The sequence below is a fragment of the Lichenostomus cassidix genome, chromosome 1Aa (assembly GCF_008360975.1).
Source record: "Lichenostomus cassidix isolate B80296 chromosome 1Aa, HeHo_3.0, whole genome shotgun sequence".
NCBI classification, from domain to species: Eukaryota; Metazoa; Chordata; class Aves; order Passeriformes; family Meliphagidae; genus Lichenostomus; species Lichenostomus cassidix.
Genome location: NC_139480.1, coordinates 55,154,988 through 55,168,954, shown reverse-complemented (window position 1 = coordinate 55,168,954; position 13,967 = coordinate 55,154,988). Strand labels below are relative to the sequence as shown.

Below are 13,967 nucleotides of genomic sequence, written 5' to 3'. Positions count from 1 at the left end.
CTGCTCGCTCCCCGAGCAGCGCGGCACCGGCAGCCCTGTGGCTGCTGACAAGCCCGGGGCTGCCAGCCCGGCTCCCCTCGGTGCTGGGCACTGCCAGCAGAAAGCCCGGCTGGAGCTGCCCGGGATGCGCAGGGAAGGTTTGCGTGGATGTGCGTTCGTGTCAGCATCCCCGCTCGGGAAGCGCCGCGCTGCTCCTTCACTTGCTGCGGTTTATTATAGCAGCCACGTGAAAAGGCACCTTTCTTCCTTCTCTTTGCTTTTGGCGTGGCTGGGAAATGGCGATAATCCTTGGGCCCATTTCACCTTGCCCAGCTGCCCGGGAGAGGAGCGATGTTGCAGCCAGGCTGGCACAGCTGAAAGCGAAGGAGAGCCGGCCGGGTCCCTGCGGCGGGAGGGCTTTTTGTTTAATGACCCTGCTCTAAAAACGTGTGCAGCGGAGATCAGCATCCTCTCAAAAATTTCTCACGTGTTTGGGTAAAATACAGGCGGTTGGAAGAGCGGCAGATTTCTCTCACTTTGCAGCGAAGCTGGTTTTTTTTCGCCGTCTTCCGAATAGCTAATTAAATATCAGAGTGAGTGGTAATCAAACTGCCTCCTAAAAAGCCCCTCTTAGTAAAATGAATCATCCAAAATTCAGGGGACTTATGTTCCCTTTTTAAAATGTTTTTGTTTGTTTTTAAGTGGCGTACAGTTTTATTTGAAGTTCTTCAGTATTTACTGGATATATTTGCCTTTGTCATGAACTGGAGCTGATGTGGTTCCTTAATATCCTGTCTGCTGGGATAACAGAAACTTTACAGTTCTTGAAAGGCACATTCGTGCATTAGCCCCCAAAGGCTGCAGGAAATGATAGGTGATAAGCAGGTATGTGTTAGCATTATCTCATTAGGCAGGTCTGGAAGAAATCCTCCCTTTAGTACAGAGCTAGCAATAAGGTACAGATGCAGGATCCCTTTCCTAAAGCACTTAACTAACACTGGAAGCTATGTTGACCTTCTTGAATATTAATTAATCATGATCCTGTTCATCCTAGATCTCCATTTTGGGGGTAGATGAATCCAGCTTTTTAAAAAATTACCCCATAGGTTATGTAGGGAAGAGTTTGGTCTACTATTTGTCGTGTTTGTAAACCAAATGTTGTTTGAAGATTGGTGGTGCTGCTGCAGTTTCAGTTTACAAAACAGTTTTAGACCATTTCCACCACATGGTTTAGTAACAAAAACTCTGTGTGGCTTATCAGCTATTCCACTTGCCCATATGTTTTTCTACTCTCTAAACATAGTGATTTTCTCAGAGATGCTACTGAAGAGAGTCTCACGCAATAAAAGGAGCTGTTGTTTCTTGCCTGTGTCTCTTGATGGTGCAGCACTAAATACAATGAGCTTTAAATCAATCTGCTTCAAAACCCAAAGATTTTAAGAAAAAATCTTATTGTTTGCTGGAGGTATGTAGTGAGTATAGTAAACTGCATTATTCCAACACTTGTGACATAGAACTCTATTTTTGCTGCATAAATTTGCTTCTCTTCACGATAGATGATTTTGAAGTTGAAGCCCATGTCAGGCAAGCTGCTGTATATCTGAGGTTAACAGAAACTCTTTGCTCTGGTCCTGTTGTCCCTAAGCAAGCTCACTGTAAAAACTGCAAATTTCACTTTCTGCTGGAAAATACCAGTGAATGTCAGTCTCTGTTTGAATGGGAAAGGAGGGATAGAGCTTCACAGAAAAGCTGCATGTGGACTTTCAAGTAATATGGCTTTCTGTAGTAACCTGACATTAAGTGTGCTTTAATGTATTACTAATAAAATATTATTTAAGAACAGTGTTAACTGCTATTGCTCCTAGCCCTCCTGCCACATTCTGGTTACCAAACAATTTTGGATTCACTCAGTTTTGAAGCCTTAATTGGAATTAATGTGTGCTAAAAATCCATATGATCCATATGCAACTATTGATAGCACTGCTTTGTGTAATACAGTGGGATTTGTGGGATTGTATAGCCAGATTCTTGCTACACAGAGCAAAAACCTGATAGGTTTGGAGCTTTCTCCTCCTGTAAACTCACTGCACTCCTATTGCTGATGCAGATGTTGGGCTGTTGACTAGACGAAATCATACTTTTCAAACCTTAGAAGGGCTGTATCCCCTTTGCCTTCTGTACCTGGATCAAGGACAACTAAGTGACTTAAACAAGGTCAACAAAACCACCTGGGTAATTTGGGGAAGGTTGGGCTGAATGCTGGCAGCCAAGTGCTGGTAGCTCCTCAGTCTCCACTGCTGCTGCCTTCTCCTCTCTGTACAGCCAGAAGCCTTGAAAGAAGGATGGAAAAATGGAAAGATCTGAGCCCTGCAAACCCTTGCTTATGCAAGAACCCAGACTGGCCTGGTTCTTGTGGAATGATTTGATGGGGGCTTTGTGTTTGAATAAGTATTTCCAGAACTGGATTTAGAATATAAATACCTGTGTAAATAGCCATGGATTCCTTTAAATTTCAAGACGCTAGTGGTTCAGGGTAGTCAAACTCCATTGTGGAAGCATCTCCTGTCTGATAAATGCCAAATAGTCTGTCAGTGAGATGGTAAAACTGCTTGATTTTGAACTGCAAAGTGGTCAAAATAGGAGTAAGAGCATCATTAGAGCCACTAATGGCTAATGTGTCTAATCTGCCTACAATATAATGGCTTGTCAGCCTCTGAGGTGGTTAAATGTTATTGAGTCCTAATTGTTTTTACAGATTGCTTAGGCGTTTTTTTAGGGCCTAGTGCTGCTGAGATTATTTAGGCAAGAATGTTGTTAATTGTTGTCTGTTATTTGCTAAAGTAAATTACACACAGTAATACCTTTAGGATGATTTTATTTAAAATACTGCAATTCATTGATGCAGAACTGGATTTTTTAATCTGCGTTACAAGCTCCATACAACCACAAATGCCAAGCACTGTGTGTTTATAGGGCACTTGCTTCATTTGTGTGTAGAGGGTGAACCTGCTGTAGGGAGGGAATATGCTTGTGGGGGGCAGTGGGTTTTGGACTGTCAGGAATCCCACTGAAGGGGTTGGATGATGATGATTAGTGTCTCAAAGGTTCTTCAGGAAGAGATGGGACAATCCCTGCAAGGCACCAGAAGGGCTTCCCTTGAGATCCAGCTCGTGTTCTTGCTTCTGCTGCTTCGGTTTAGTGTGATGCTGAAATAACCAGGGGTTTTTCTGGGTGTGACTCGATTAAAGTGGTGCCAGATGTCCCCTGTGAACTCACTGTCCGTGACCTGACTGCAGTCCAGAGCATCTGCTACAGCTGGTCTGTGCTCTCCATTGATGTCCCTTCTGACATGGCCCAGCTGGCCATGCTCACCTTGGCTGATGGCTTCTCCCCTCCTTTCCAGCAGATTTGTCCTCTTGTCCATTTCCCACGGGCAGAGCAGAGAAGCTACTGCCCTGAAATCCCACAGCAGGGTCAGTGGCTGAACTGGAGAGAATATCCAGGCTCTGCTGGTTTGGAATGTGGACAGACTGGGAAGCCTCTCCTAGTGCTGGCTTTGCATGCCTTGTGAAAATCCTGCTCTGTTCCCACTGTGCCAGAGGGGCTTCCCCTGTAACCTCCTGTGCCAGCTGCTCTCTGCCAGCTGTACCTGGTGCAGTCACACGAGGAGCATCCCCCTGTGCACATCACTGTTCCTTCTGGATTGCATGGACTCAGAGCTGCAATTCCAGGTCACTTCCCTGCCTGGCTGAGACGATGCTGTTGCCGAGTCAGCAAGGTTTTTCTTAGTTCAGATGGCTTTTTTTTCCTTCTCTTTTTTTTGTCAGCACTGCAAATTACATGAGTGTTGGGATCCTCACTGGGCTATTTCAAGGCAAATCTGAGATTACATTTGTATTGCCCAGGTTGACTTTAGGTAAGAGTTTGGCCCTGCTTAAACAGCTTTGTCAGAGACAGCATTATTCCTGCTTTCACTAGGCATGTGTGAAGGACAGGGTTAGGAGGAGACCTGGGAGATGCTGGATTAGGTTAGTTCTGCCTCTGTGGCCCGAGAAGTCCTGCCCTGAAACCAATGGATATGCCCACATGTTGAGCCAAATCCAGCTCATTTTTCTCTTGAGTTGGTGTTGCTACTGCCTGGCTGTGTTTTCATCAATGTTTTACTTGATTTTGTTGTTGCTGTTGTGTTTGCGTCATTGGTGATAAATGGAGTATTTGTAATTTGTGGTTTCCAGCTGAGATGAGAAGTTGTTTTGGTGAAGCGGTACAATTTTGAAGAGCAGGTTAAAGGTGAGAGGAAAGAAATGTTCTTATTCCATGTTATTATTTGGAGGCTGTAATGAAGACAGCAAGCTGTAGAGGGGTTTGGCTACATATCTTCAAGATGGATACCTAAATGACATGAAAACAAAGAGAATTAGTTATCTGAGTTAGCTCAGTGTCTTTGCAGATGAGAGCTGTGCTGGCAAGATAGGAATTGATTTAAATTCCTGAGTTCCAGCTCCTGCGCTCCTCCTTCCTTGACCCTAAGTGACATTTCCTTAACAGATTCGTGGTGCTAATGAAACAGACTGTTATTTCTAGTATCTTGCAAAGTTTTGGATTGCTGCTTTCCTTTGGACCTGTAAAAACCCCAGCCTGCCAGCATTTATGGGAGGATGTAGCCAGCTCCCTGAGGCTCTTTTCCTGTTAGCTGGGAGCATCCGAAGGCCCAGAGCCAGGCACTGGGGAACAGGAGGAGCAGAGACTTTGTTGGAATTTAGGTTACCCAGCTGGGGCCCCGAAAGAATGGTATGTACTTAGCCAGACACTGCTGGATGTATGTATTTTCCCATCCATGTTCTCCTTTTCTTTGCTGTGTAGTGGATGGAATGGGCACTGAATCATCCACACAATGTAGTAACGAGTGATTTATTCCTATGGTTGTAATTTTCATCTTCAGAGCAGCCAAGAGTGTTGCTCCCATTTGATGTGTGTTCAGTGACTTATATGAAAATTCCTATTTTTGAGGCTAGTTCCTGGTAGGTAAATGCATGGAAAATGAATTGTCTTTCTCCCTTTAGAGTTTGTCTTCCCCCAGTGGGGATGAACCTCACAGAAATGAGGAGGCTGTTTGGCCTGCAGTCTTCTGTTGTTCCAGTTTTCTAAGTGCCAAAAAATACTTAAATTTTAAATCCCTGGATATACGTTAATCTTTTTCTGTGAGCTGCATGTGGTTCTCAAAATGCAAGGAAATTGCTCCTAATGCTAAATAATTTTAACATAGCTGCGTGCAGTTAAATTCAGACTGAAACACGTTAATCCAAGCTTAGTAGTGTTTGTAAACCTCAGTGTAGATTCAGTGTGTCAAGTCACAGTTTTTACGTACAGAAGAGCAGAGATTCTTCTCCCAGGTGTTGGAATTTAACCTGATTAGATAAACCCAGGGTGGGGTTGGACCAGGCGCTGATAAGTCCCTGTACCCAGGCAAAGTGTTTTTTCTCTAAAGGAATTGCTACAGAAGTTCTGAGCTTCATGAAGAAGCTGTGCCTGCTGCCTTGAGCTTAGTGGTATTTAAAATTTTTAACAAAGTGAGTTATATTGTGGAGGATTAAATCCCAGCTTTCACCAGGATTCTGGAGGTCACTTTCCCACTGCTCCATTCAGGCTAAAGGTGAGAGTTGTGAAATGAGGTTGTTACACAATATTTTATGGCTAGCAGAGTGGTGTGGGGTTTTGTTGTTACTGCATTCAATCAATAGATTATTTCTTGTGACTTCTCCTGTTCCATTTGCTGGAAAATGCCTTCCTGAATTTCTTGGTTTAGAGGTTCTCTTTTCAAGTGGAGATGTGGCTACAGTGAGGCTTTTAGAGCTGCTGGGAACAACTGAATAGAAATGGTTAACTTTTTTTTTTTTGTCTCCCATGTTTGGTGAGAGCATCCTGAACACTTCCTGAGCAACCATTGTGTTTATATTTTTTCCTTCTTTTTTCCCCTCCACCTCTTCTTCAGCAACTCCCACTCTTAAGCTGCTTGAGGCCCTCCTCAGCTTTGAGGGGAGCCCCAGATTCCTTGAGTGGCTCCTTTTATAATTATCCAATTAACATTCATAGCAGTGTTACAAATACCTTGTGTGAAATTATTTACTCCTTTATCTCCTTCCCCATCTGAATTAACACTCACCTTCTCCAGAGTCCTGCAACTCCTGCTGATGCTCAGGGCATCTGTCATTTTGAGTCCTTGATGTTCCAGTTGTTGGCTATCAGGCTCTCCAGGTAAACTGCAGGCTTTGCCTTGGTGTATTAGCAAGATAAAGGCTTTACTTATCAGGTTGCCTCTGCTCTGAGGAAGCACTGCCAACTTTAATTTAAAAGTTGCTACATAGCTGTCCTGTATTTTGAGGAGCACTGGGAAAACAGATCATAAGCTATTTTTCCTGTTTTCTTGTGGGAAAATCTTGCTCTGCCTATTTCTGGAATGCCAGGAGTGGCTGTTGCTGTAATAGAGAAGTAGCAGCTTTGTATTTCCTGTAAGAGATGGAAGACAAACAAACAAAACTTTTTTTTTTTTTTTTTCCCCCAGTGAGAAGATTTTAATGTTTTCCCATGTGGTCCATCTTGGCCAAATGTCCATTCTGGGAATTCTATTTAATCTGCCTCAATCTTTGGAGGTTCCCTCGTCCTGCTGATGCTGTTGGTCCTGCAGTGTGGTGTGTCCTAGGGCAGGGTGATGAGGGACCTGCTGCTCTAGGTGGTACTCAGAAGTGCTAAAAGAGTTGAGAAAACCAGTTCAAAAAGCTAGAAATGTGCAGTGAGGGGGTGATGCTGAACCCAAAGCTTTCTGACTGGTGCCTGCCTTTCTCAGTGGGTCACTAAGATTTAGGCCTAATGGCAAATGGGATGAAGACTATCAGGTTGCTCAGCTGGGCTTCAATCTTCCTACTTTGAACTGCCAGGGGAGACTGGATTTTGATTCTGCTGTACTTCCATACAGCAAAGGAAGTAGAAGTATAAAGGGAATTAAGGAAACTATGTCCAGGATGTGGTTATCTCTTGTAACTGAGCTTCAGGTCTAGGTCACCACTGGAGTTGGTGGGGAATTCTGTGAATAATTATCACTGTCCAGAAATTATTATTTTTACAGTGCCATAAGCTTGCAGGGAGACATTCTGTGCTCTGAAGGATTTTCCTTCCAAGAATGTGTGTAGTGAGATCCCAGCTATGCAGATTTTGATTAATTAGGGATTCTGATTAATGGGGTGGGGTTTCCATCTGTTAGTGCAATTTTTAATGTGAAGGAATACCTGGGCTGGTGGCAGGCTGTGAATGTTCCCTGGGGGAGTGATCCAAGACTGGTGCTGAAGGTTTGGTGGGTACTGGCTCTTCCTGCTGCTAGAACCAGCTTACTACTTGGGAAGTGTGAATGCTTTTCTTTTAAATTTTGTCCTCTGTCCGGGCTTCCATCGAAGCATTTATCTATTTCAAAGGAAGTAGAAGAGCTCCTTATTCTGTATGTAGCATTCAGTGGGGATATGAATCACTGTTCCTGGATAGTAACTTACCTACAGTGTAAAGAATGAGTTGTCAGCTATTGGTGAAATTCAGATTCTCCACTTCTGCTCAGTCTGTGAGTTCTGTCACTAGACAGCAGCAGCGAGTGCTGCAGCAGACATTCCTAATTGGAATGTCGTCTTTAGATTATCCTTGCTCATTGTGGGTGATTTACTGCCATCCACTCAGGCAACATTACCTTCTTATTTGTCTGAGTGAGGTTCAGACTCTTTGCAGTCTCCTGTGTTGAGCCATTCACTACTTAATGGCAATGTAAAAAGCATCAGAATAAATCCATATAGGGTGTGGCTGTAATATGGGATAGAAAGAAGATGCAATATTCCCGAGGCAGGAGCAGAGGAATGCTGTTGGCTCAGATGAGAATGGGAATGATGAGGTGAAGTGTCTGTCTACAGCTCGCTTAAAGATCGATTTGAAACACAAATTTGAGAAAAATACATGCTATATTAGATTTTTATTTGCTTTTAGACCTCTGTAATTTTTATGATGTTAATTAAGAAATGGGTGGAGAAACTTTGGTCTATCTACATATGTCTGTAAAGCAGATAGCTCACCTGTAAGTTCTCAGAAAGTTTATATACCCACCACTATTCCTCAGTTATGTGGAGAGGAGTTTAAGATTTATCACTGTGATGGTCTAATCCAGGAGTATGAGGAGACCTTTTGCCAAGGACCAAGATTCTGATTGTTTTCAGGCTCTGGAGCTCTGAGGCTCAGCAGGCCAGGAGATGTCCCTGTGCAAAATACCACCAGGCTTGGTGATGCTTACTCCTCTCCCAGAGCAGAGCAGGAGAGGATGCTGCACTATGTGATTTTGAGGCCAGGGGCACTTAATGTGACTTGGAGAATGCCCACCCATGTAATAGCTGTGCCAGCTCCTTCAGTCAAGTGAATTTGTGACAGTCTTGCTCTCATGGGATGGAAATGAAAAGGAGTTTTTCAGTCCTCATAGCTAAAGGGAAGTGCTTGTAAATGTGAGCAGTGGCTTGGCCCCCAAAAGGTAAGTAAAAATCCAGCGTGGGTTGTTGTAATTCAGATGCCTAATTTCTATGCTTAATCATCATTTTGGGGGCCTGACTCACGGTTTTTAAGTGCTAGGGATTGCTATAGTGAGAGTTGCATATCAGCCTATAATTAGATGCATTTTTTAACTGAGGAAACTGCAACAGTGAAGGGAATAGGAGAAACAAAACCAATCTGGGCATTCCTTCATAGGTCACATTATTGAACATTTTGTCTTGGCAGCCAGCAAGCATCTAGCACCAACACACTTGCTGAGCCTTATGGACAAATGCTGCACATCTCCAGCTTTATGTATGTGCAGTTGGGTGAAGCAGTAAAAATGCACATGAGATATTTATTCTTTCTATCCTGTTCCAGCCATTGCCTTTAAGTGTGTCCAGAAGGCAGTGGCAGAGTGTGCAATTTGAGCTTGCTGATCCAAAAATGGCAACAAGAACAAAAAAGTTAACCTATCATTAGAGAAATCATGTGTTTTGATAGTTCTGTTTAGACAACAGAACAAGTGAAAACACTTATTTGGTGTAGTTCAGTAAATGCTAATGGGTCCAGCATGTGAGAACATGTTTATTTTTGCCTTGGGTCTTTGATGCTTTCTCTCATTTAAAAAAAAACAAACAAACTGTGTTGTGCTTCACTTGTCTAACAGGCCATTGCTCCCGAAAGTCTTGTACTAAGAGGGTCGAGTTTGTTGTTTTTCCCCACCTAATCTGTGGGAAAATGTCGAGTTTAGTACAAATTCTGTTTTCTCCTCTGCTGCAGAGCGGCAGATCTGCATCACGGAGGAAAGCAAAGTTCCCTCTGCTGGTGTGGAGGGAAATGAATATGAGCTTGCTCAGTACTAAAGAGCTTTATCAGTCCTTTCCCAAAGAACTTTTGGCTCTGTCATTTGGTTTCAGGTGGTGTTTCATGTGGCTCTGCATCTGTCTGGTGAGAGTATTACTCCTTTCCATTTCAGATCAATAACTTGTTTTGCCTTAGAGAAATTAAAAAGAAACCCCCAAGTCCTGACAAGTAAATTGTTTCCACTCATGAGTTGCTGCCAGTCTACAGGTATTTCTCAAACACCTGGATAACTGCTAAAAACAGATTAGTTTTAAACAAGTTTAAGGAAGAAATAGCCAGGCATTGTCATTTCATCATCACCTTTTTGGGTCTAAAGTGAATGGGCTGAATGTATGACAGAGAAAAATCTCCCAAAACACACTGGACGAGTCATGGAGCACATAGATATGATTTTAAAAGTATTTTTAAACCAACTTTCAGGCAATATTCCTATCTTAAGATGTCTCATTGCAGGTCTGAGTAGGTTGAATGATTTCTTTAGTGAATTTTTACCTTTATCCTCACACGGAGTAGATATCTTGGTTTAATTTTGTGAAGGATGTTTAGGAGTTTTGCTTGCTCTTTTTAGCAGCAGCTTTTAAATATGTAAAAGACCATAAACCTTCAGAAAGTTGATTCACAATGAAAAGCACTTTGTGTCTTCTGGGTTTATGTTTCCCCTGAGCGAGCTGATACACCTCCCTGGAAAGAGCAGTGGGGAGGCACCCTTGGCATTTCTTACCTCCTTTCCCTGGTCCTGCCCTGCATCCCTCCCTGCCTGGAGGTGATGGCTGTGCCTGCTGTCCCTTGGGAAGTTACAGGTGACATCACAGGCACTCCAGCTCCAGAATAACTTGTGCCTGGTGGTTTGGAAGCGGATTGCCTTAATGCTTTGGATCATCTCCAGAGCTACCTCAGCTGTCACCAGCAGCTCTTCCCACTTCAAAGAGTAATATGTTCTATAAATAGTGGTGCTAATTAGGCTCTGGTTGTGTCCCAGATCCCTCAGCTCCTTTCATCCCTGGTGACAGGACTGGGGAGTGAGAGGCAGCAGGTGCTGCCCCAGTGTCCAGCTTGGGCAGGGCAGGGGGCACAGCTCTGCCAGCATTCAGTCTTGTCCTGGTTGCTGGCTGCTCTCAGGAACAGGGTGCCTTCCTTGTATATTCTTACTCTTACTTAAACACGGAGTTTTCCCTTGGGAAAAGTGTCAGAACCCTCTTGTGGGCTGAAAGGAAGGGACTGTGGGATGGAGTACTCCAGCAGGAAGGAAAATGCTCTTGGAGGGCAGGAGGGAAGGTGGTGAGATGGAGAAGCCTTGGGAGGTTGGAAGGGAGGTGGAAGATTGCTAGAGCTTAACACAATAGAGACAAGGAGTTTGTAGCAGCAGGGGCACTGAAGAAGAAGAAACATTACAAGCAGAGAATAAAAAAAAAAATTATGAGAAGCAGAATAGCAGAGAAAGACAGATCATAGTTAGGAAATTTGAGAACAAGTATGTGGCTAAATCAGAAGTGCAATCAATTAAGAGTACAACATCCAGTGAAGTGGACAACTTAAGGACAGCTCAGTTGGTTAAGCAAGGTGACCCAAGGAAGTAACAATTAATTAAAACAGCATGAAGTAAATGATAATCTCAGTGAAGAAGCTCAAATATCAAGAAGCAGATCACTTGAGTAAATTGAGGGTCCAGTTTCAATGGCCAGAGGTATCAGAGAGGCTATGAAGCCATAATGGGAGAGGGCATTTTCATGCCACAAGATAAGGGAATCATTTTGCTCTAGAGATGACTGTTCAAGTGGTGAGATTTGGAAGTGGAGTGATGAAATATGTGGAGTACAGCCCACTCACTGCAGCTATCTCTGGTACCTGTCCTACTTAAGAGCTGTGGTAGGGAAAATGCCCATATGGTTAGCAAAAAGACAGGAAAACAACATTTGTTGCTCTGTTTTTTTCATTCTCTGGTTCATTTTGCCAACTAGACAGTCCACAGGCTTGACATCTAGTGAACTTTATGTTTGCTGAGGGTTAGACTGCCCTTTGGGACACCAGCAGCTCAGGCTGAGGGATGATGAATTACAGCAGGCAATTCTTTGACTTCTCATATCTCAGACTGGGGTTGGTTACTATGGTTTTGGGGTGAGACTTGAAAACAAAGGCATGCTTTGTTCTCCCTGGATGCCATCCATAGCATTTCTGATGAGATGACTTCTCACTGGATGTTCCAGTAGGATCATCCACGTTGTTGGCATTAAATGGATGCATACTCAACGTGTATGTAGAAAGAGCTCAAAGCTGCACTGTTCTGGGGCTGTTCAGCTCCTCCAGAGCTCCTTGGCCACACGCACTTGGCTAGTTTTGGTTCCAAGCTTTGGATCAGCTCTGGCAAGTTGAGGGATTTGTGGGGGCAGACATGGAGCTTCTACACTTCTGGGTGTTAAATGCCAGCATCTTCTCCACAGTGATCTTGCTGTGCAGGAGGCAGAGTGCAAAGCAGTGAAATTCTGGGTCTTGGGTGTTCTCTTTCTCTCTTTTCTGCAGCATTTCCATCGTGTAGCTTCTGCCCCAAGCATGCCTGCTTCCCAATGGCTGCAGGAATACACCTGTAGGGATCTGCAGATTTGTGAGAGGTGTGCAGCAGAAGTCAAGTGAAAATGGACTCTTATTGCAGTGCATGAAAACACAGAAATGTCTTTAGGAGGACAAGTAACTACATCAGGTTCTTTTGGCTTAGTTTCCTATCTCTGTCAAGGCTTGGCACCAAATGTTGCAGAGGTCATGCAATAGATAGTAGCAGTATGATCTCCCAGATAAATCAATGTCTCAGGTTCTTAGCATTTTGAGACTTCATTTACCCCTCATCAACTTACTTTAACACCTCATTGCAAATTACTATTGTTAGTTGTAAAAACCTTGCATGTTCTTGGTGCTTACATGAACCATCACTCCCTTCTTAACCTTCCTTATGCTTAATTTAGGAAGTGCAGGTGTTCTCAGAATGGTTAGTTCTTAAATATTTATGTTGCATTCTTAAATTTCTGCTTAATCACTTTAAAAAAAAGTGTTTCCTCTTCAGCTTATCCACCCTTTTGGTACCAATTTGTTTTTTAATCTGGTTTATTTTTAGATTCTGACGTTGTACCAGAAAACAAAATGTCACCATGCTGTTGAAAACTAAACAGCTCATACTCAACCCTGTAGTAAACAGTGTCATTACTGTGGAAATTGAATTATTGCTCTCCAAAATTGTTCAGTTGTTACTTCTGATCATTTTTTTCCTAAATAATCCACTGCTTAAGTTTCTTGAAGTGAGTAGCACAGACCAATTGGCCATGATTCAGTAGAGCTCTGTTACTTGCCATGCAATCTTGAGTTGCAAGGTGAATTTTCAAGATCAATTTGAGACTTAAAAAGGTGGCAATTGGACTGCCCAGTTGGTAGATGCTCTCAGCTCAGCTCTGACTGTAATGAAAGGCTCTTGTCAAAGAACAAAATAAGTTGGGCTAACTTTTGTGTCATACACATTCTGTAGGTGTGAATGTGGAAGTCTTCTCATGCAGGTCAGGAGGCTGACCTTTAGCTGCCTGATAGAGCACATTTCTTATTTTTACTCAGTAGCAGACTCAGTTTGCTGTGGAATCAGTGCAGTGCTGCCCCAAAAAGCTGGGAATGAAGAGGTCTGAAAAAGAGAATGTCCCCCACATCTCTGGGGGCCAGGGACTGTGGGATTCATTTCCAACATGTAGCTTCCACAGTGTTGCTAAAGGATTATGAGCTACTTCAGTCCAAACTGACGAGTTCAAGATCAATCAATACATTAGAGAACCTGCTGCCTTCCTTCCTCACTCCCCTCAGGCTCCTGAATGCAGCATTTCATGGGCCAGTGGTTTTATTGATTAGGTATCCCCAATCAGTGCTTTCTTGTTAGTGAATAGTAGATCCAGCTGTAAGATGACCATCAATACCTGTACCAAAAATTACCCCTGACACACTCCAGAAATCTCCCAGGTTGCTTGCATCACTCTGTGTTGCCCTTCCTGTGTGTGTCAGGGAGATAGTGTAAGTCTCCTAGTGAACCCAGAGTTCATAATCTGAGGATTTCTTTGAGTCTTTTGGAGGAGGTTTCTGTTCCCAGCACTATGCCTCATTCTTCTGAAATTGGGCTTGTGGATTCCTGTTTAATTCCTAAAATTAAACTCTGGTTGGTCACAGTAGCCTGAGAGACTGCATGGCTGTGAGTTTTATGTCTTGTTTGAAACTGCTGGTTTATAAATTCCTCCTTCAGATCTCTTCAGAACCTAGTTCAAGTATTTTTAATGTTTAGATTTCTTTGGATTACGGGTAGTCTGCGAAAACTGGAGCGAGGCAGCTAATTAAACTTAGGAATTCAACAGTACTTCAACCCAAAATAGTTTCCTTGTGATATGTGTGGCTGTCTATGTCAAACTCTTCAGGCTTGGCTCTTATTTAGAATTTCATAGTGTTGCACTAGATATATATAACTCCTGCAGGCATTTCAAGGTGGCATGTTTTCCTTTGCTGTAGTATGCCAGGCAGCTCCCTAAACAGCAACAGGTCTCCTATTTACTACTGTT

General features: G+C 43.3%; 1 protein-coding gene across 1 annotated transcript in view; it reads left to right on the top strand.

The window, feature by feature from the left end:
* ST8SIA1 (ST8 alpha-N-acetyl-neuraminide alpha-2,8-sialyltransferase 1) overlaps positions 1 to 13,967 on the top strand; it is a 102,893-nt gene that overhangs the window by 747 nt on the left and 88,179 nt on the right. The gene's annotated exons all lie outside the window — the stretch shown is intronic.